Source organism: Anastrepha obliqua, chromosome 1, assembly GCF_027943255.1.
Source record: "Anastrepha obliqua isolate idAnaObli1 chromosome 1, idAnaObli1_1.0, whole genome shotgun sequence".
Lineage (NCBI taxonomy): Eukaryota > Metazoa > Arthropoda > Insecta > Diptera > Tephritidae > Anastrepha > Anastrepha obliqua.
This window is the reverse complement of record NC_072892.1, coordinates 161858991-161880996: the sequence shown is the minus strand read 5'-3', so window position 1 is coordinate 161880996 and position 22006 is coordinate 161858991.

The following is a 22006-nucleotide window of genomic DNA, read 5'->3' as shown; positions in this document are numbered from 1 at the left end:
ACAATATTTTTAAGATATTATACTTTGCAATGCTTTAAATATGCAATCCATGTTTTTTTGAAAATTCTTACTATCCCTAAACCCTTAATAGTACAAATTGGCGCAAAAATTAATCCCCCTATCTGTTAGCGGACGCCGTAGACAAATGGGTTGGTGCATGACTACCATTCAGGAGTGCGTAGGTTTGCATCTCTGTGCATGAACGAGCAAAATGATAGAAAATTTTTTTTTTCTAATAACACCCACCCCTCGGCAATATGCGACAATAATCCATTAATGGCTTTGAAACGTAACTTCATGCGATAGTAGAAGGTATTCAGAACAAATTTCGCATTCTTCGAAGACTATTGATTTGATGTAATATAGTAATGCTGCAAACGAGGATCGTTTGAAGATAAAAAATAAAAATTACTGAACTGTTTCGGCTAAACATTTCTTTATTCTTCGACATAGCCTCAGATTTATTTTATATTGGGTATGGGAGTACGTTTCCGTTTTCGTAAAAGAAGTGTCGCTGCTGATACTATTTTTGTGTTCGCTCTGGTAATATACGGATGATTTGAAGGTGTATATGTGAGATCTCGATCGCAGTAGTTGGCATTCTCTTGAAGCTCCTTTTTTATTTAAGGGCGAAATTGTCTACGTTCGTCCTGAAAAAACAGCATTTGCGGGAGGTCATGTTTCGTTATTAGCTGCTAAAGGAAAGTGCAGCTGAAACGTGTCGTGTAATTACCAATAATTACGGTTACTACGGTCCATCAAATACAACTTATAAAGAGTGGTTTCGACGCTTCCAAAGTGGCAATTTCGACGTAAGTGGTGAAGATCGAACGAGCGAAGGAGCACCGAAAAGGCACCGAAAAAACTTGAAAATACTGAACTACAAAAATTATTGGATGAAGGCGCATGTCGAACGCTTGAGGATATGTTTAAAGAAATGTGTGCTGACAGATCAACCGCCGGTAAACGTTTGCACGCGATGGGAATGGTCCAGAAAGCAGGTAACTGGGTGCCACATCAATTGAAGGAGAGGAATTTTTGATATCGAGAGACGTTTGGTGACGTGTGAGATGCTTCTTGAACGGCAAAAAAGGTTTATCTGCATCGCATCGTTACTGCCGAAGAAAAATTGATCTATTATGATAACGCTAAGCGTTGAAAATGTTAGAGCCTCCCAGGTGAACCAAGTCCATCGACAGTGAAAAAAAAATATTCATGCTTCAGAGGTTATGCTGCGCATCTGGTGGGATCAGAAGGATGCCATCTATTACGAACTTCTTAAACCATCTGAAACCATCACTGGCGATCGTTATCGACTGCAGCTAATGCGTTTGAATGCGAAGCTCTCAAAGAAAAGCGGCCGCAATGGGGCGGTAGACATGACAAACTGATTTTCCTGCATGACAACGCCAGGCCACACTTTGCTAAATCGGTTCAGAAATATTTAGAGGAACTGAATCTTGCTCAGACAAGGCACCTTCGGATTACCATCTGCTCCGATCAATGCAGTCAGCCCTTATTGAAGAGCGGTGCACTTCTTAACAGAGCATCGCAAACTGGCTCAATGAATGGATTAAGTCAAAAGAACTCGGATTTTTCGTTAAAGGAATCGGTAGGCTGCCTAAAAGATGGAGTAAAGTTGTAGCTTCCAATGACAGTATCAATCACATTAATTGCATAAATAACTCGTAACTGTGGCTAAGAAAGGACGGCAATTTATTCCCATACCCAATATAAAAGTACTTTGCCCAACACTGTCCAATTGTAAAAAATTGCCATTCGTTTCTGCAGTAACCTCCTTGTTTGAGTAAAATATTTTTTCAGCCAGCCATGCCTTCAAATTGGGCAACAAATAGTAGTCCGAGCGAACCGAAGGGGCCAAGTCTTGAGAATAGGTCGGATGCGAAACAAGTTGAACCCCTGTTTCCATTAATTTTGCAACCCCAACTGCTGGGGTGTGAGCTGGTGCTTTGTCGTGCTGGAAATGTGAAATCACTCGACTTAAAATCACTCAATTCAAACGAAGGTCAAACACAAAGAAATATACCGATCTGTCTGAAACTTGGTTTGCGTTTTTCGAAGAGATGCTACTAACTATTCCTAATCAATTCTTTTGAGTCCCGACTTCAGGCCGCTATCCTTACACGAAAGTGCAGTTTCCCGATGGTTATCTATGCGAGCAGGGAGGCCATGCGAGGGTTAACTCTACACTTCATGGGCAATAGAGTTCAGAACCAGAACAGGAACTAGTCAGGATTTCTCAACTGAGCCTGCATTACCAACTTAATGGTGACGGTGTAAGGAACCCGAAGGCTTGCCAGAGTTTGAAGAGACGAAGACGATTGTAGCATTAGCATAACAGCCATTTCAGTGAGGTGTCACCCTCCTGTACTTTCACCAGCCCATAGACTTCCTAATCTAAAAATATTTTCCAGTATACCGCAATCAGGATTTTAGTGGTCTCGATGCTGATTTGCTTTACAGCCCTGCCGCTGGAGGTACTCGGGGTATATGAGGTATTTCGAGCCGAGCCCATTCCTCTCCTGCCTGATTTTAGTGGCCTTTTACGACAGGCATACCTTACCGCGATATTTTTTAACCTAAGTGCAAATGTACAACGATTTAAAATAAAAATTAATAAAAACCGTAAAAAAAATCCAGGCATTAAATAAACAATTTTGTGTGTGGCTGGGCCGATTATTATGAAATTTGGTATATATATATATTTTTTTTTCCATGGAGAAGGTTAGTATAATATGCTTATTGATTCCACTCGCCACCAGGTGGCGCTGCCGAAGGCCAAAACGAGGACCCGGGTAACCCTAGGATGTGTTTTTACATTGTGGGTATCAAATCAAAGCTACTGATGAGTGCTTTAATACAGAGTATTTTTTAGATCTCTGAGTGATTAGGGTCTCGAGATATAGCCGAAAAGGTGGACCAAGGTACCCTTGGATGTGTTTGTACAATATGGGTATCAGATGGAAGCTGTTGATGAAAGCTTTTAAGTGAAGTAATTTTTACTGCCCGTTTCCGGGATAAAGAAAGGAGGTGGAGCTGGAGATGGAAGAGGAAAAGGAATAGCTACAGGAAGAGGAAGAGGAAGAGGAAGAGGAAGAGGAAGAGGAAGAGGAAGAGAAAGAGAAAGAGAAAGAGAAAGAGAAAGAGAAAGAGAAAGAGAAAGAGAAAGAGAAAGAGAAAGAGAAAGAGAAAGAGAAGGAGAAAGAGAAAGAGAAAGAGAAAGAGAAAGAGAAAGAGAAAAAGAAAGAGGAAGAGGAACAGGAAGACCACTTATTATTAAAAATTAAAAAAATTTTAAAATGTTACATATACGCTTATTATATAAACGCTAATCTGAAGTCAGATATAGTGAAAAATTCATTGTATCATTGCCGGCCCTGATTGGTGATCGTTTCCTTAATTTTTTGTAGAGAGGTTATGCTAATATGAGATATTACCTATATCACTCATATATTTACGTATTACCTGTGTACTCACAAATATACGGTTGAAGCAAATATGGAAAAGTTTATATAAATTTAAGAAGAGTAAATAGAACTTATTTTATATCAGTCTTAACGCAAAAAAGTCATTTGCACCTGAACACATAGCTGGGTTAAAGCGGAGGGGAATAGAACAGTTCTCTTCTCCTTCTCCGCTTTTTCGTACACGACGAAGTGTATGTATCATACGATTGATGTTGTTGTTTATGTGTAAATGGGAGCGCATCTATGCACATGCTAAATTTGAAAATAGGAGCACCGATTACTATGTTGAGAAACATAAATCAACCACGACTATGTAATGGCACTCGATTAACAGTTAAGAGATTGATGAATAACGTCATTGAAGCAACAATTTTGAAAGGAAAATACTCTGGTGAAGACGTTTTATTACCGCGAATACCAATGATACCATCGGATATGCCGTTTGAATTCAAACGTCTTCAATTTCCTGTTCGCCTTGCATTCGCGATTACTATTAATAACTCACAAGGCCAAACTTTATCAATTTGTGGTATTGATTTAGAATACCCATGTTTTTCTCATGGCCAACTTTATGTTTCATGCTCAAGAGTTGGTAAGCCATCGGTATTGTTCATTTATTCAACAATGCATGGAAAAACGAAGAATATTGTACGTATACCAAAGAGCATTACAATAAAAAAAGTAATAAAGTAAATCACATCAAACGTTTTTTAATTGCTAATACTATTCAAAACTTCTTTCATTACTATTCATGCGCGAGAATTTTTATAAAAAACACACAGTATTTTTCGGCTTAATTTAATTAATTAATCTAGATTTTTTTAAAGACGACCAGCGGAACGGGCGGGTTTTCGCTAGTAAAGTATACGCAGTGGATGCCTTAAAAATTCTATACAGGTACATGGCTTGGTGGAAACTAAACGAAATTTGTTTTTACTAACTGGATATAGATAGGCTCGTTTGTTTGACATCAATATTCTTATCATGTAGTGGGTGTAAGTATTTGAAACAATTTTTTGAAAATTTAGTGCCTAGACAATTTGAAGCCCTTCAAAAAATTAAACTGAGTATACGGCGTTACTATCTAAAGTTCCACGCACATATGCGATCTTTTCTGTATAAAAAGCAAAAATAATTATTTATAGAAATATTTTTTTTTGTTTTGCTACATATTCAAGTAAGCAAATCGGTTGAAATATTTGCACAATTTTTTGAAGGTTGGTTTTTTTTTTGTTTAGTTGACTTTGACAGTTACAAATGTACTTATATATTAACTAAAAAAAAAACTACCAAAGTGGATTGGAAATCAAATTGGAAAAATTTTAAATAACAGAGAGAACATATGAATAATTTAAGTTGCTTTTTCTACCTATTCATGCAACTAAAAAATTCAAATGTCCCATACAAAAGCCAAATAATTGCAAGTCTGCGAAATTTGCGCAAATAAAAATTGGATTTATCAATTCAGCCAAATTTTAGTTTTGTTTTGCTTTCGAACAAATTCAGCCAAATTTAAGTTTTGTTTTGCCTTCAAACAAATATCGTCTGCGCACTGGCGCGCAGGTATTTGCTTAATAGATTTAGTTGATTTATTGTTATTTTTTGGGTGCCGGCAGGCAAAGTGTTTGCCTCGTGCATTATTAAAAGCTCGTTTTAATGAATATTTCAAATCGACTGAGAAGCTTAGTTTGGGTGGCTGTCTGGTGATAATTCCAGCAAACGAATTTCAGGTATAGATATTTGATTTTAAATATTTTTTACGTTAGCATTTGAAGGAAAGTATTAATTGGTAAAAATTAGGCGACTTGCAAGGGTACAAATATTTTATAGTATAACTATGAATACTTTAGAAATATGGAACAAACAGATTCTTGCGATAGGTGTTTTTTTGTCCTTGTTCACTCCTCTTGGTAGCAAAGGGCCTCGACAAGACTCAGTGTTGCGTTGGATTCGTTAATCTGACAGGATAGTTAGCCTGCCGCTACCAGTCCTAAGTAGTGGGAATCCCCACCTGTCGTTGCTTAGGAAGAACGCCTTCTTATTTCTTGAAGCGCCATCTGTGTTTCACATTTTTCTGTCAGAAGGATCGCACAAATGGTTGAGGACTTCGCTAATTTTCATGTGTCTGCGCTATTACCGCAGTCGCCCGCTTGCTCTTGCTGGCGCCACTGATGCAACTGTAACTGTGTTTTTTTCTTTGTATTTTGCTTGTTTTACCAGTCACAATGCAAATAATGCGCATACTGCAATAGGTTTACTGCTCCTCAATGAACACCAATTCAACTTAATTTAGGTTAGGTTAGGTTACGGTGGTTGGCCCTCTCCATGAGGCTGAGGGTTTGCTTGGCTCTAGAGATCCATTGTGTTACCACTCATCCGAACTCAAGTATCTCTCCTAAGTATTCCCAATGTGATAGAACCACTTTTTTCTTCTAATAAACAATGAAGTATTGTCGACGGCTGCGAGTTCTGCCATTTAAACAACTAAGAGGTTAGACAGCGATATCGCGTTCTGGCAAGAGCAGAATAGTAGTAGCCGCTCTGCGGCTGCGGCAGAGGTAATTAGAACCCCATATGGTTTTGATGTGTTCCCGCTAGGCAGTGCCTGGTGAGGACAATAAATCACTGTACTATTGGAAGGCCTGTCTAGATCGATGAGGAATTCAGTTTTGTGCTCATTTCTTCTAGACCACACCTGTCTCAAAAAAGCGCTCTCTGGTTCATCCATTGTTGACCTGTGCGTTGAAGATCGACCTAAACCTTGCCTGAGGATAAAGGGATGCCCATACGCTATGTAGGGTTGACTTATTTAAGACCAGTTCCCCTCATTGCCAGGTTTACCGCGTTTCAATTTCCAGAAATGTTTCTGTATCCAGGAACCACACAAAATTCGTGGTACGCAGCTTAGATCATTCAAATTTCCAATTGCTACTTTAGAAAAAAATATTTCAGCACTATGTATATTTAATGACAGCCTAACCGCCAGAGTTGTTAGTAGTAGTTTGTGGTACACTGAGTGAGGCTCTGACTCGTCAGGCAGCTTTTGTTATAGCTATGCTAGCTAGCTGAGCTTGAAAGGCACTGAAGTGGTCAGGCAAACTGCTGATCTTAGCCCAATTTAGTTGATATTGGAAGGTAACATAAATTTTCAAAATCATATCCACCAAGTTTATAGCGCTTGTAGAGAAAATGGGTTCCTGTTAAGATAATCTGCGTCATTATAGCCCTTTATAGGAACTCCAAACTGCTAGTGCTACACAATGGCAATATCAGCAACCCATTTGACCATCAACACAGGCGCAAGGCAAGGTTGCCCCTGTCGCCCCATCTCTTCGCCATCGTCCTACACAAGACGTCGTCACCCAATTGACCCTGAACGAAAGAGGTTCCTTATGGAGCTTCACCAAGCATCTTGAGGAACTGGACTTCGCTGATGACATCTGCCACCTCTCTCTCGAAATAACTGGTATACAAACGAAGGCGGACAGACTAGTCACGCTGAAAAGCCACCACGGCTACATTATAACGACAGACGGCGGAGCAGATGAAGATGTAGGCTACATGCTAAATAAAATAAAGGGCGGCATTAGGGCGAATGCATACAGTATGGGCGAGTTCAAAAACCTCCAAGCACTCTTAACTGCGAATATTCAGCTCATGTGTGAAATTAGTATTGTTGTACAGAAGTGAAACATGGCTGCTTTCCAGCACCATAACATAGAGGGTACAATCCTTCATCAACAAAAGCCTGCGCATCATCTGTATTATATTTTGGCCGAACACCAGCAGCAACGACGCGCTGTGGAGATCAACTAATAAGGAGCCTATCCTATGGCAAACCAAATGCAGAAAGTGGCGATGGATAGGCCACACGTTTAGAAAATCACCTGATATCATCGCGAGAATGTCACTGAACTGGAACCCGCAACAGAGCAGAGGTCGCGGTCGGCCAAAGATTACTTGGAGAAGGTCGATGATGCGCGAGCTAGCAGATGCCGACATCTCTTGGAACGAAACGAAACAACAGCCCAGAACCGTGTGCGATGGAAAAGACTTGTCGAGGCCGTATGCTCCCGAGCGGACTTAAAATGAAAGTTGGAAGTTTATTTTTGGAAATGTTCGTCGAAGAAAATCGGTGCAGTAGCCATTTTTTTTATATTTACATTTTTGTATATTCCCAATTATGTTCTGTATGAAAGTACGGATAGATTTTTCGATATGTTAAACCATTTTTTTCCTCAACTTTTTTTAATAAACAAATTTTTCGGATAATTTGTGTTTTTTTTTTGAATTTGTGAATTTTTTTAAATGTGTTTGCGAATTCGATGTATCAAAAAAGCCTCCAGTTCTTCTCTGACTGGTTACATGTGCAGTCGACAACAAATTTTCAAAGTTAATGAAAAATTTTAGATGCAGTTGGTTCAACCGCAAACGCTTCAAGAAAGGATTCGTCGAAGAAAAACGGTGCGGCCGGTATTTTCTTTTACAAATATTTAATTTCTTATACATTCATTAATTTTCATTCAATTATTGTAAGTTTTGTATGTAAGTACGGATACATTTTTTCGATATTTTACATAATTTTTTTATAAAAAATTTTTTATATAAACATTTTTTATATAATTTTTTCTAACTCTTCAACTTTGCTTTTGAAAATTTTCTCGAATTCCACATATCAAACATTTTTCCTGGTTTTTTTGGGCTTTTCACATTTTTAGTCCAAAAAACGGCAAATGTTCAACGTAAATTAGAAATGACAGATGGAGTTGGTCCGACCATAAGCACTTCAAAAAAGGGTTCGTTGAAAAAAAGCGGTGCGGCTGGCATTTTCTTTTATACATATATATTTTCTTGTATATTCGGATGAACATATTTCTTTTATTATACTGATTTTAATAATTTTTTTATAAACAATTTTTTATACAAAAATGTTTCGGCTAATTTTTTTTTTATTTCTTCAGCTTTGCTTTTCAATGTTTTCACGAATTCAATATATTACACATTTTTCCTTTTTGTGGGCTTTTTACATATTTAGTTAAAAAAAATCTTTCTTTTTCAATCTTACGTTCAACGTCAATTAAAAATTGCAGATACAGTTTGAAGAGCTTCGTCGAAGGAAGACGGTGCAGCTGACCTTTCATCTTATATTCACTTCAGAAAAATAGTTTATATAGTTTTTAACAATTCTTCTTAGAAAACTACCTTCTCAAAATATGCCTTTTTTGTGCGTCTGCAGTAGTCTAATCCTTAATTGAGGAATTTCATGCACTTTCCAAAAAATCCCCATACAGCCAATTAATTTCACTACGTCTCACAGCTTCGGATTAATGTTATTGTACCTATTTAATAATCTGATTCCTTAGTTGTCTGCTTGCCGACTGCACAAGTATGGCTTTAGAAGCACTTCCCCTACGAAGAGAACGGCACCCCCATCATCTTTTTTAAATTAAATAGCATGCGAGATAAATTAGACAAACAGGCGAAATTAGACGGCATCAGAAAGCAAATTCGTATAATTATTTGCAACCGCTTCTTAGTTGGTAGAAATGCCCATGCGTGTTCACAGCAACAACTACCAAGCTACTTGCTTATATGAGCATTCAAAGTACACCTGTCCTACACACAGCCCAACATAGGCACAAACACACACAATCATGTAAGTTCATGTAACTGATTTAAGTGCAATCACCGCATCTCGCCCAATTTTACTTATGAGCAAATGAACTGCAAACATTTGCTCATACCCATACCACCACCCACACATGGACACATGTTTCTAGGCGGCTCTTTGCAGCTTGCCTTATATTTATTTATTACACATACACACATACGAGTATGTACATAAATACTCTATGCTGTTGCATGCTTTATGCAGCAATTTCATTATTATTTATTGTGTGAAAGAAAAGCACTTCAATGCTGTCATTTTCTTTATGCCGCAGATGAATATTTTGTATGGAGTAGATGGCGTAGCAGCAAAGTGCGCCAAAAAGTGCAGATCAAAGAGTGTTGCTCTGTGTGTGTGTGCACGGGTGTATGTGTGAAATTTGCCTTTTGTGCATATCACCAATATGGAAGCTTACAACATTTGCATGCACAAAAGACTCCAAACACATACACACACACACATTTGTACTTACAAATGGAAATGAAAATTTTGAAGATGAATGCAATTTTAATTAAAAGAAATTTCACAACAACAACAGCTAGTCAACTCTCTAGTCTCTCTACTGCATTATTTGAATAAGATGTGGAATATTGTAATGGAGTGTACATTGGCTTTAGTGTGGGTGCGGGTGCGTGTAAGTGCCTGCATTGCTACAAATAGTTGTAGTCAAATGATGATAACAAGCAAAAGCTGTGTGTACACACATACATACATGCATGCAGGCATACATACTTGAATATAAAAGCAAGCGTGCATAATATATAATTCCGAAGCCATATACAGTGTTGTGCAAAACTGAAGCAGCTGGTTTGGTATAGCGAGATTCCTGATTGCTATAGTGATTCTAGGTCAAGTTTCCAGTTATTTTGGGCATTGTCGTCAATTATTCTAAAATCTCGTTTAATTAAACGTTTTAGTGTAACAAAAAGTAAGCTAAATATTTTTGGAAAAATTTAATAATTTAGTAAAAATTGAGATTTACTCTAGGTTGCAGGGCTTGGTAAAGAGTTTTTTACAGTAAACATCTTCATTTTTGTATACATATTTTATTATTTTTTGGTATAAAATATACCTACACTTAATTTTCATATTTTTAATTATATTTTTATTTTCTTTTATTTAAAAATTATTTATATAAATGTTTTTTTTTTTTTAATTTAAAAATCAATTTTTTTCTGAAAATTTTAAAATTAAACTTTAAATGTTTTTAATTTAAATATTAAATTTTTTTTATTTGAAAATTAAATTTTTTTAATTTAAAAATTAAAATTTCTTATTTTGAATTTAAAAACTAAATAATTTTTATAATTTGTTTAAATATTTATTTAATTAAAAAAAAAAAAACAAATTAAAAAAAAAAATTTTTAATTAAAAAAAATTTTTTGTTCAAAATTGTTGGGAGTTTAGTTTGTTTGGGAAATATTCCCGCTCCTCAGATATAACTTTTATAGTTTTGTTTTTATTTAATAGCTGAAACTATGAAACTCAATAATTCCTGCAAGTATCATTATGGAATTCATATAACTTTTCGGGTTATATTCAAATACATAAACAAATCAGCGAAAAAATCTGCGCCAGCGAAGCGCAAGCATACAACTGTAAGTGATGCGAAGGGAAAATGGGCCAAGTTAAGTGTATTTTTGTAAGAGATTGAGAATGAGATTGAAATGATAAATTTGTTTTTCCTTGTTCACTCCTCTCGGGAGCATAGGGCCTCGACAAGACTCAGCCTTGCGTTAGTTTTGCTAATCTGTTTTGATTTCTGAGAGGGTAGGTGATTAGCCTGTCACTACCAGTCTTAAATAGTGGGAATGCCCACCTGTCGTTGCTTAGGAACAACGCCTTCTTACCGCTCGGAGCGCCATCTGTGTTTCACATTTTTCTCTCAGAAGGATCGCACAGATGGTTGAAGGCTTCTCTAGATTTGGTGTGTCTGCGCTACTACCGCGGTTGCCCGCTTCCTCTTGCTGGCGCCACTGATGCAATGAGTAACGGTGTCTTTTTCTTTGTGTTTTGCTTGTTTTAGCAACCAAAATGCAAGAAGATTTTTGGACTTTTGCTAGGCCAAAATCGGTTAAGCGGTTATTGCGCTAATCAAGAAGAAGAAAAGCTAATTTCATGCCATTTATTTTTTTTAATGAAAATTTTATTACTTTTTTTTACTACCTTTTTCAAAAAATCGGAACAATACATCCAAATGAGCCCAATCAGCTCAAATGCGACGCAAACGATAGTCATCTGGCTTCAATTCTTGCACGAGCTGTAGTTTATAGGCACGAAAGCCAAAATGCTTATGTAAAATTTGTCGAAGGTCAAAGAACAATAAGCTAAGAATGACAACGAATCGAAATTTTGGCGCCTTCTTTAACACCTCGCGCTACAGCAGCTATATTCTCTTCGTTGATGATTTTGAATCGAGAAGAGTAAAATTAGTGCGAAAACGATCAGTAACTGCTCGAATTGCTTGCTCAGTCATTATGTTGACCGTATATTAGACAAAGTGCACAAAGAACTTTGCAAGCAGATTTATTTTTTTCAAAGTATAGTTCCACAAGTAAAGTTCCATGATGACTTGCTAAGCCTTGCAGAATAAAAATGTCAACACACTTTATCATTCTCAGCTGGCAAATCATAGTTATCGATATCGATAAATCTAAAAAACAGCCGTTACTAAGTTATACGTTCCTGTTGTCAAACATACGTGCCACAATTTCTTTCAAATACAGTTCTGATTTGCCGATACTCTGGTTTTTCCTGTGATGACCACTGCAGCATTTTATTACGAACTTAACCCAGGTGGCCACATAAACACAGACAAGCGGCTTTATAAAGTCCAGTCCTGACCCAACTTAGCTTTTCTTACTTGTTGAGTACATTTTCAATACCTACTCTGGAGGGTAGTGATACATATCACTTTAAATATTGGACGGACATATTATAATTTAAATAGAATTGTTCTCAAGTACTCAGAGCAGAGTAGAGCAGCTCAGATTTTTTACACAACTGTAACTCGAAAGCGCATATACTCGTACATATTTAGACAGATGTGGCCACACATAGCGCACGAAGTGAGTCGACTATGCAATTTCCATTGTGTGGGTCTAGTTATTAATTCATAGACCACAGAATGTATTGGCACAACTTTTTCTTAAATTTGTTAAATTTTATCTACTGGATGTTTATTTAATCACTTTTGTGTGCATGACAGATTTTTACTTAACTCAGCTGTATTTGAGAGCAGATGAAATTCGTTTTGTGCAAATTTTCAGTAGTGGCAGTTAGAGTAGCAGAAGTAAGTAATTATTTAGTAATAACTTTACATAGTGTATGCTTAGTTTTAGGCTATTAGCAGAGCACCAGGAAACCGGTTGCAAGAAATGAATAACAATTTTTAATAATAAATTGCTCGCTAGAATGGTTAATTGAGGTTTTTGATTCGTAAAAATAATAGAGAGAGAGAAACAGAAAACATTTACCCGGGTAATTACTCTGGCCGAACACCACGAGCCACCAACGCTGATGAATACGCTGTAGAGATTAACGAATGAGGATCCCATCCTATGGCAAATCGTTGGATAGGTCACACGCTTAGGAAATCAGCAGATAGCATCACGAGAATGGCACTGGGCTGGAACCCGCAAGGGAACAGGGGTCGCGGTTGGCCAAAGAATACTGGAGAAGGTCGATGTTTCGCGAACTAGCAGATGCCGACATCTTTTGGAACGGCGCGAAAACAACAGCCCAGAACCGTGTACGTTGGAAAAGTCTTGTCGAGGCCCTATGCTCCAGAGCACAGTGAACAAGGAAAAAAAATCGTTGCAGTCTGTGTCCCAGTATCTTCCTGAATAAGATTTATTGCTTAAAGAATACCCCTGGTCTAGATATGTGAAAATATTGATTTTTTTTGCATATTTTCAAAGTTTAGACCTTCAAAAATATGCCCTTCAACGGATTTTTCAAAATTCGAGTTATTTTCGGAGATACAGCGGATTTTGTGATGTGTCGTCTAAGCCGGCCGAGTGGAGCGAATCGCACAATGAACGGCAGATGTTACCGGACGACTTGCGGACTCGTTCTTTCCAGATAATCTTTTGCATTCCACACAACCTTTATTTATTCTATTGGCATATATAACTGTGATTTTTTAAGAGCTATAGGAAAGTTTTTCAAAAAAACACACGTAAAATTCGGAAAACTGCATTACATTTTTATTTAAATCGATAGTGCAGTCCATATAATTTAATGTTTAAAGATTATTTCATGCAAATGTTGACCGCGACTGCGCTTCAAATGGTCCATCCGCTTAGTTCAATTTTGGCATACTCGGCCGGTATCTCACATATAAATGGTTTAATGTTGTCTTCCAATGCGTTAATTGAAGAAGGCTTGTCTGAATGGACATGAGCTTTAACATAGCCCCACCAAAAAATAATCTAAAGGCGTTGTATCGCACGATCTGGGTGGTCAATTGAAATGTTCACCGAACTCACCTCTCAACAAGTCCATTGTTACGCGTGCTGTGTGGCATGTGGCACCGTCTCGCTGAAGTCACATGGCATGCAAGTCAAGCTGTTGCATTTTGGGCAAAAAAATGTTGGATATAATTTAACGGTAGCGCTCACCACAGTTACGTTACGATTCGCAGCATCTTTGAAGAAGTACGGTCCAATGATACCTCCAGCCCATAAACCCCACCAAACTGTGACCTTTTCTGGATGCATTGGCAAACCAAATGTTTGAAAAAGTTTTCGAGCAAAACATAGATATATTCTGCCTATTTATGGATTTTAAACAAGCTTTTGATAGCCTAGACAGAAAGCAAATCAAACACTGTTTCCGAAAACTTGGCGCTCCGTTGAAACTGAGAAAAAATTATAGGACTGAATGTCAACGCCGAAAAAACTAAGTTTATGCTTCGCTTAGCACGTAATATGGATGCCAACAATCTAGCTAAAGATAATTTTGTTTTTAAAAGTGCAAGTGAAATCAATTACTTAGGATTCGTTCTATCAGCGAATACACATCAATTGCAATAGATGAAAGAATTGAATCTGCTAATAAGACGTACTATGCAAATATAAAATTGCTCAGATCAAAGGCTTTCTCACGAATGCAGAAAATCAAGATGTATAAAACTTTGATACGCTCTTACTTATGGTGCTGAAATCTGGACACTGAAAGTTAATGATATAAACCAGCTATTGCGATTTGAAAGAACCATAATGATAAAAACCTACGGTCCTATTCGGCTTGAAGACGGTACGTATCCCATCCGTTACAACAATGAAATTGAAAACCTTATTGGTGGTGAAAATGTAGAAAGTTTTATTAAAGCGCAGCGGATTAGATGGATTGGCCACACCATAAAAATGCCCTACGAAAGAATCCAAAAAAGGGTGTTTACTTTGCGTCCAATTCGAGGAAGAAAGCGAGGCCGACCAAAAAAGAGAAGCAAACTTAATTGGAGAAATGAGGCAAGAGAGAGACTGCATTGGAGGAGGATTGTTGATGAAGCTATGGTCCCCCATAGACTGTGAAGCTAAGAGAGAGAGCGATAGAGAGAGAGAGCGAGAGAGAGCGAGAGAGATAGAGAGAGAGCGAGAGAGATAGAGAGAGAGCGAGAGAGAGAGAGAGAGCGAGAGAGAGAGATAGAGAGAGAGCGAGAGAGATAGAGAAAGAGCGAGAGAGAGAGCGAGAGAGAGAGATAGAGAGAGAGGAAGAGAGAAAGAGAGAGAGTTCCACCTTTATATCCTTGTTACATGCCTATCAATCACTACGACTGCAATATCGTCAGCGTATTCCACTATGGTTGTGTTATTGGCCTTTTCGATTTTAAGAATGCCATCGTACATAGCGTTCCATAGAGTTGGTCCAAGAAAAGATCATTGCAGAACACTTCTGTATCATATTGCAGTACTCTCTGGCTTAAGTAGCTGCGGGTAATTCAAATGACGATATTTTTTTGAATGAGTCATGTAACTCGTAGCCAAGTTCTCAATACTTTAAAAACAACACCCGATGCAACCTGATTCGGCATGTGCACGCTCATGGTGCCACCTCCTAAAGAGTATAGTTTCACATTATGGCATTAGACTCCTCCACAGTGCCAACATAAAAATGAACGAATTACATGTGTGTAAATTAGTCTGATGAAGATCCCATTACTTCGATAAAAATTATTTTTAACACTTTTTTATTAGGTCGGGTTGTATGTATGTATGTAACGGAATCTTTGAACTTAATTTTCACTGGCTTCTAAAAATCTGATCGACTTGAAATTTTGCACACCTATCAAGGACCAATGACAATGCAATAATTTGATAAAAGTTTTCCATTATCCTTATTAGCATTGCCAGGATTAATATTTTCTTTTTTTTACTGTGGGCAAAAAGTAAGGTGAATTTGGTTGTAAAATGAAAAATCTTTATTTATTCTTGTAAATCAGTTTCTCAGGCTTCCTCCACGAAATAAGTTCTTCATCCCGATTACTTCTTTATCACGGCCGATAACTGCATAGCTCTAGACTCACAGTCGATAAGAAAGGAATTAAATATAACACGAATATATCGAATCATTTATTCACTGACTGAATAAAAATAGTTTAAAGAAACTAAAAAACACGCTTTTTTGCTAATCGAACTAAAAAGTAGAAAATAAAAAATAGTTTTAAAAAATTAAAAAACACGCTTTTATTGCTAATCGAACTAAAAAGTAGAAAATAAATTTTAATGACAAAAGGACCTATTTTTTTTGCTTCACTTTCATAACCCCCTGTACATAGGTAGTTGCCAATAGAATGATTGTAATATTTACTATATCAAGCATCCCACGCTTTTAACTCTAATTTGAATTACTCTATTTGCATCTTAATTTTTGTTATAATTCTGTTCTGAGGTAGTTGACTATGACTGATCGTTCGATTTGCTATTACTTCATTATAGGCCCCTTTGTCATTAAAATTTATTTTCTACTTTTTAGTTCGATTAGCAATAAAAGCGTGTTTTTCAGTTTTTTAAAACTATTTTTTATTAGTAGTAAATATGTAGAGTTGCTGTTGTAAGAACGAGAACATTTAACACAAATGGAATGCAGAAAGATTGACGGTGCTTGGCCAGATATAAAATCGTACATAGAACCGACTGTTATAGGAACGTGGAGATAATCGCTTTTATTGCTTCTCTTCCATTCATGCATTTTAGGATCATTAGGAACATGACTCCAGATACTTCGTCTGTCTGGTTAGTCTGGTAGGTTAGATGGCAAGAGTACCCCAGGTACACTACAAGTAGCACTTACCCGCCGTTTTGATACCATAATGTGGATCACTACCTGCGAAAAAAAACCGTCTACAGCCATCCAGTGCTGTTGATTTAGTGGAGGAGAGAAATACGGATCTAGGCTGATGAATTTCTTCAGGCCACCCCCCAAAGGGGACGCTAAGGAATTTCAAGCACCTAGCCGCCAGAGCCGGTCATATGCAGAGAAAGTGCTCAACAGTCTCTTTCTCTGCAGGATCCCCACAGCTTCTGCAATAGGAATTGTACGTAATTCCAAGCTTCTCCGTATGAGTACCAATCACCCAGTGACCAGTGAGCACCGCAATGAGTTTGGAAATTGAATGGCGGGGGATTCCCATCACGTTAAGCGTTCTGTTTATATTATAGTATACCGTATTGAGGCCATAGTGTTTTCGAAATAGCATACGATGAGATATACCTGCTGGTTAGTCTTGGTGCTTGGTCATTAATTTTGATAGCTTAAAGTTAGAGGTTAGGCTAGGTTATACTGGCTGCATCACTCAAGCTGCGCGTAACGTTCGCGAATTTTAGAAGTCGCTCAAGCTCTAGTTCAGGGATAGATTCTAGTATTTCAAAGCTGTAAACACCCAGGTAGCATAGTCTAGTTTTCGGGAGAGCCCGACCGTAGCATAGACGATGCTCCAAGGCTTCTCTTTTGCCCGGCTCATTACATTTCCTGCAAACGTCGTTAATGGTTAAATTTATCTTGGAAGCAAGCGCTGCAACTAGGCAGTGCCCTATTAGTATACCAACTAAAGCTCTACAGTTCTTACTATCGAACGATATAACCGATTAGGTTATTTATAATCATATGCGTGCTTACACATGATTCTGGCAACTTTGCAATTCGTCAGGCTAAGCCATCTGCCTTTTGCCTAGTTCTTTTTTTGCCTCTAGTTCTTTTTAAATAGTCTGTCTCGTTTCCCTCTATGCCTTTATGGCTAGGAACCTAATAAACACAAAGCCTGCGGTTACGAGCGAGCTTCTTGATTGCTGCCTTGAGTTCAAGGATATCTTTGGATGAAACACAGTATGATTTTATCGCTTTAATAGCCGCTTGGCTATCCAAACACAGTACAATAGTTAGATAGTTTAAACGCCTTATCGATGCTTAATTCCGCGCCATATCTGCCAGCGTCAACCCCCTCTTTCATTTTCGATCCATCAGTGAATACACTGAAGGTGTTACTGCTCGGAACCAAGCCTTTGCACTATCCGCCGTCTTCAATAACGGCCTTTAGTTGTTTGCTAAAACTAATAATTGGAACTATATTGTCTGAATTGACTGTGGCATTCTCAGTAATAGAGCTAGGTGCGAAGGCTCTAGAGATAAGCTGTTCGGTTACTTGTAGCCTTCTGCAAAGAGATCAATCGGTGTTAGGTTGACGATAGCCTCGAGAGCTGCCGTTGGAGTTGAATTCATAGCGCCCGTAATGCAAAGCGTGGAGAGTCGTTGAACTTTCACCAATGGCCTGAGATATGTTTTCTTCCTTACCGCCTTGCACCCCACCAATACCAGCACGCCATATAGTAAAGTGGGGCTAATAAATGCAGTCTATAAGTAATTTACAAGTGGCTATGGGAATGGGTATCCGGTTGCAGATCGAGCGTTGTACCGGTTCGAGCAAGTTCATCCGCCTTGCAGTTTGCTGCTATATTCCTGTGGCCTGGCACCCAAATAAGGTGTATTTTGTAGTAGTTTGAAACGTCCTTTAGAAGTTTAAAACATTCTATGACTGTTTTTGACGAGTGCGTTTATGATTCAAACGCTATTATTGCCGCTTGACTGTCCAACATATAAAGACTTCATTTGTGGATAATACTCTCGTTTTTATTACCGTGAGTCCCTCTTTTATGGCAATGACTTTCACCTGAAATACACTGCAATAAACAGGTAGACGAAATTATTGGCTTACCCCCTCCACATGTCTAGTTTTGAGCCATCTGTGTATATGTTTACTACTGTGTCCAAAAAATAAGGTGACATTTGATTTTAAACTGCGCGCTTTGAAGGATTAGGAGAATTCTTTTTTTTTTTAGGTTGGTAGTACTGTGAGTGACATCTATGTCAAATTTCATGTGAAATATTCATTTACTGTTTGAGATACGCGTCGTTTTGTGAGCTGCTAAAAGTGAGTTTCTCGTTTTTTGCAATGTCGAAATTTGTTGAGCAAAGAATTTGCATTAAATTTTGTTTGCGGAATCAATTTTCGGATACGTTGAGGATGGTGCAGAAAGCCTTTGGTGATGAGGCTATGTCTAAAAAAAATGTTTACAAGTGGTATAGTGAGTTCCAAGCCGGTCGTGAACGTGTCGAAGACGAAGAGCGTCCTGGGCGACCATCAACCTCAACTGACGAAGCTCACGTCCAACAAATCAAAGATTTGGTGTTGAAAAACCGTCGATTAACGATTAGAGACCTTGCTGATGATGTTGGCATATCGAAAGGCTCAGTCAATACCATTTTGAAGGATGTTTTGGGCCTCAAGCGCGTCAAATCTCGACTGGTACCGAAAACATTGAATTTTTTGGACTCGTAATTCGTGATCATTTCATCAAAAACTCAACCCATATCGTTCCGCAACCACCGTATTCACCTGATCTGGCACCGTGCGACTTCTGGCTGTTCAGCAGGCTCAAAAGACCGCTCCGGGGACACCGTTTTGACACGATAGAGGAGATTCAAGCCGCAACGAAGACGGAACTGAAGGCCATCCCGGAAAGTGACTACAACCAGTGTTTCGAAAATTGGAAAAAACGTTGGCATAAGTGCATTGTGTCGGGAGGGGATTACTTTGAAGGGGATGAAATTGATTTGGAAGAATAAATAAAGAATTTTCAAAATAAATACAATGTCACCTTATTTTTTGGACACAGTAGTATATCATTTTTCTTAACTATAAGCCCGTTATCCCCTTCCTCTTTGGAAGGAAATATTGTGGCGAAAGATTTATTTAAGTTGATATCGTTGGTCTTACAGAAATCCGTTTGCAGGGGGAATTGTTCTAAAATTGAGGAGTGTCCTCTTTGGTTCGTTCTGAGTAGACCGAATTCTCTTAGTCTGAGAGCTGCTGTGGCATAATTAAGCATAATATTTAGTGCCCCTGTGGGTGTAGTCCTAAGGGCCCCGCAGATGCAAAGACTGACCATTCCTTGTACATGTACCATGGTTATTTTAATATATAACTTATCTAAAGCCGTCCACCATACTAACGGGTGATTTTTTAGCTATTATCTTTTTAAGTCGGTTTAAACAGCTGACGCAAGTTTCGTGTTTTGTTTCACTGTCAAACATCTTCAGTTTGGTCTATAATTTAACCATGAATCGTCTTACAAACGAACAACGCTTGCAAATCATTGAATTTTGTTATAAAAATGCGTGTTCTATTAAGAAAGTTTAAGATCCACTTTTTTATCGAAAAATTGTGTTCAGCGTCGAAGCTCATTTTTGGATCAATGGGTACGTAAATAAGCAGAATTGTCGATTTTGGAGTGAAGATCAGCTTCAAGAATTGCAAGAGCTACCAATGTATCCAGAAAAGGTCACAGTTTGGAGCGGTTTATGGGTTGGAGGTATCATTGGGCAGCACTTCTTCAAAGATGCTGCGAATCGTAACGTAACTGTGAATGGTGAGCGCTACCGTGAAATTCAACCATATCCAACTTTTTTTTGCCCAAAATGCAAGAGCTTGACTTGCATGACATGTGGTTTCAGCAAGACGGTGCCACATGTCACACAGCACGCGTAGCAATGGACTTGTTGAGAGGCGAGTTCGCTTTTAGATTATTTTTTGTGGGGCATTTTTCTGAATTTTACGTGTGTTTTTTTGAAAAACTTTCCTATAGCTGTTAAAAAATCACCCTTTAGTATACCGTATGTTAGGATTGGTCTGACAATTGCTGTGAAAAGCCAATATACGATAGATGGGCAGAGACCCCAACTTAGTCCTATCAGCTGTTTACAAGAGTAGAGTGATATTGCCTTCCAACTTAGTTTTCTGTCTAGTATTAGACCTAAGTAGCGGGCCTCATCACTGATTGACAGTGCCGTTCCACCTAGAGTCGGGGGAGCTATATTTGGAATTTTATGTTTCCTGGTAAATTGGATGAGTTCAGTTTTATTGGGGTTGACGCTTAGCCCATTTGCTTTTGACCAGTTTTCAACCATTTTAAGGGGGTCTTCTGGTCTCGAGGCCCTGAAATGAAGGGTTTTTTTGGGGATTGATTGTGACAAATCCTGTGAATATTTCAAAAAAAATTTTTTTTTATTTTAAAGGTACATGTCTTGGCTTTTAAAAAATGGTTTTGACTTTGAAAAAAATTAACACCCGCGACCTTGAAATGGCGCTGAAGACGTCCACCTCCAAACGAAACAGGTCTCCATTTTGGTCACGGTTTTTCCACCTGGGTAATCAGAAAGCAAAAATTAGATATGCGTTGTCTTCAGAGTTGCCCTGGTTAAGTTTTCCCGTGACAGATTTTTTTTTTTTAATTTTTTTCAAAAGTTATGCAACAATTTGCAAAAAAAATTTTTTTTTTGCTCATTTTTTGAACTTTAAAAGGTTATAAAAATGGAATGAAAAAAAATTTCAAAAATCGTACGCGGGGAAACTTAGCGGTAAGTTTTCCGAACCTTTTAAGACCAAAACCATTGAAATCGGAGTATAACTACTATGAAAAGTGTGACCAAAATGCTTAAAAAAAACGATTTTCGGGGAAACGCGTTTAAAGATAAAGTTTATGATAAAACGGCCGGAGGAGGGTACACTTCGGTGCCCAGAAAAATGTGAAAAAATGCGATTTTCAAAAAATCCTTTCTGTGGCGTATTCTCGCATACACATACAACAAAATTATGCAAAAAAAAATCGATTTTTTTTTCGCTGGAGACCAGAAGACCCCCTTAAGTAAATATTGCATGACTTCTCTAAGTGTATTGGGAAAGAACATGTTTTTGATGAGCTCAACCAGAGCGCCAGAGATCCCAAAATCCGTCTGTGCCTTTATTATCCGGTAGGATATTATTAAACGCGCCCTCAATATCAAGGAAGGCTACCAGTGTGAGTTCCTTATTATAAATTGACTTCTCGATTTCTGTAATAAGTGGGTTAAGTGCTGTTTCCGCAGATTCCCTTTTACAGTACGCATGTTGTGAGATATAATATTAAGCTTATTAGGGCTGATGCTAGCCTTTATGTGCTCTTCTATTATTCTTTCTATTGTTTTTAACACACACAAAACAAAAAAAAATCCACACTTGTCTTCTCTCCAATAGTTATTGAAATAAACTTTTATCATTAGAATTTTCTTATAAATTTAATCCTGCCACTGGGGACTCAATTACCACAAATACATAATAGAATATATTTGGTTATTGTACATATTATTAAAATATATTTTATTTTGTATCCATTCCGTGTCAGTGTTTTTGAGAATTGAAGCATGCACCTTAAAGGCCTTTTGACCACACACACATTTGATTGACATATGTGCAAGTACAGTACGCTGACACATTGCAGGTGACAAACTAGTCTATCAATTTGCCAATCATCTA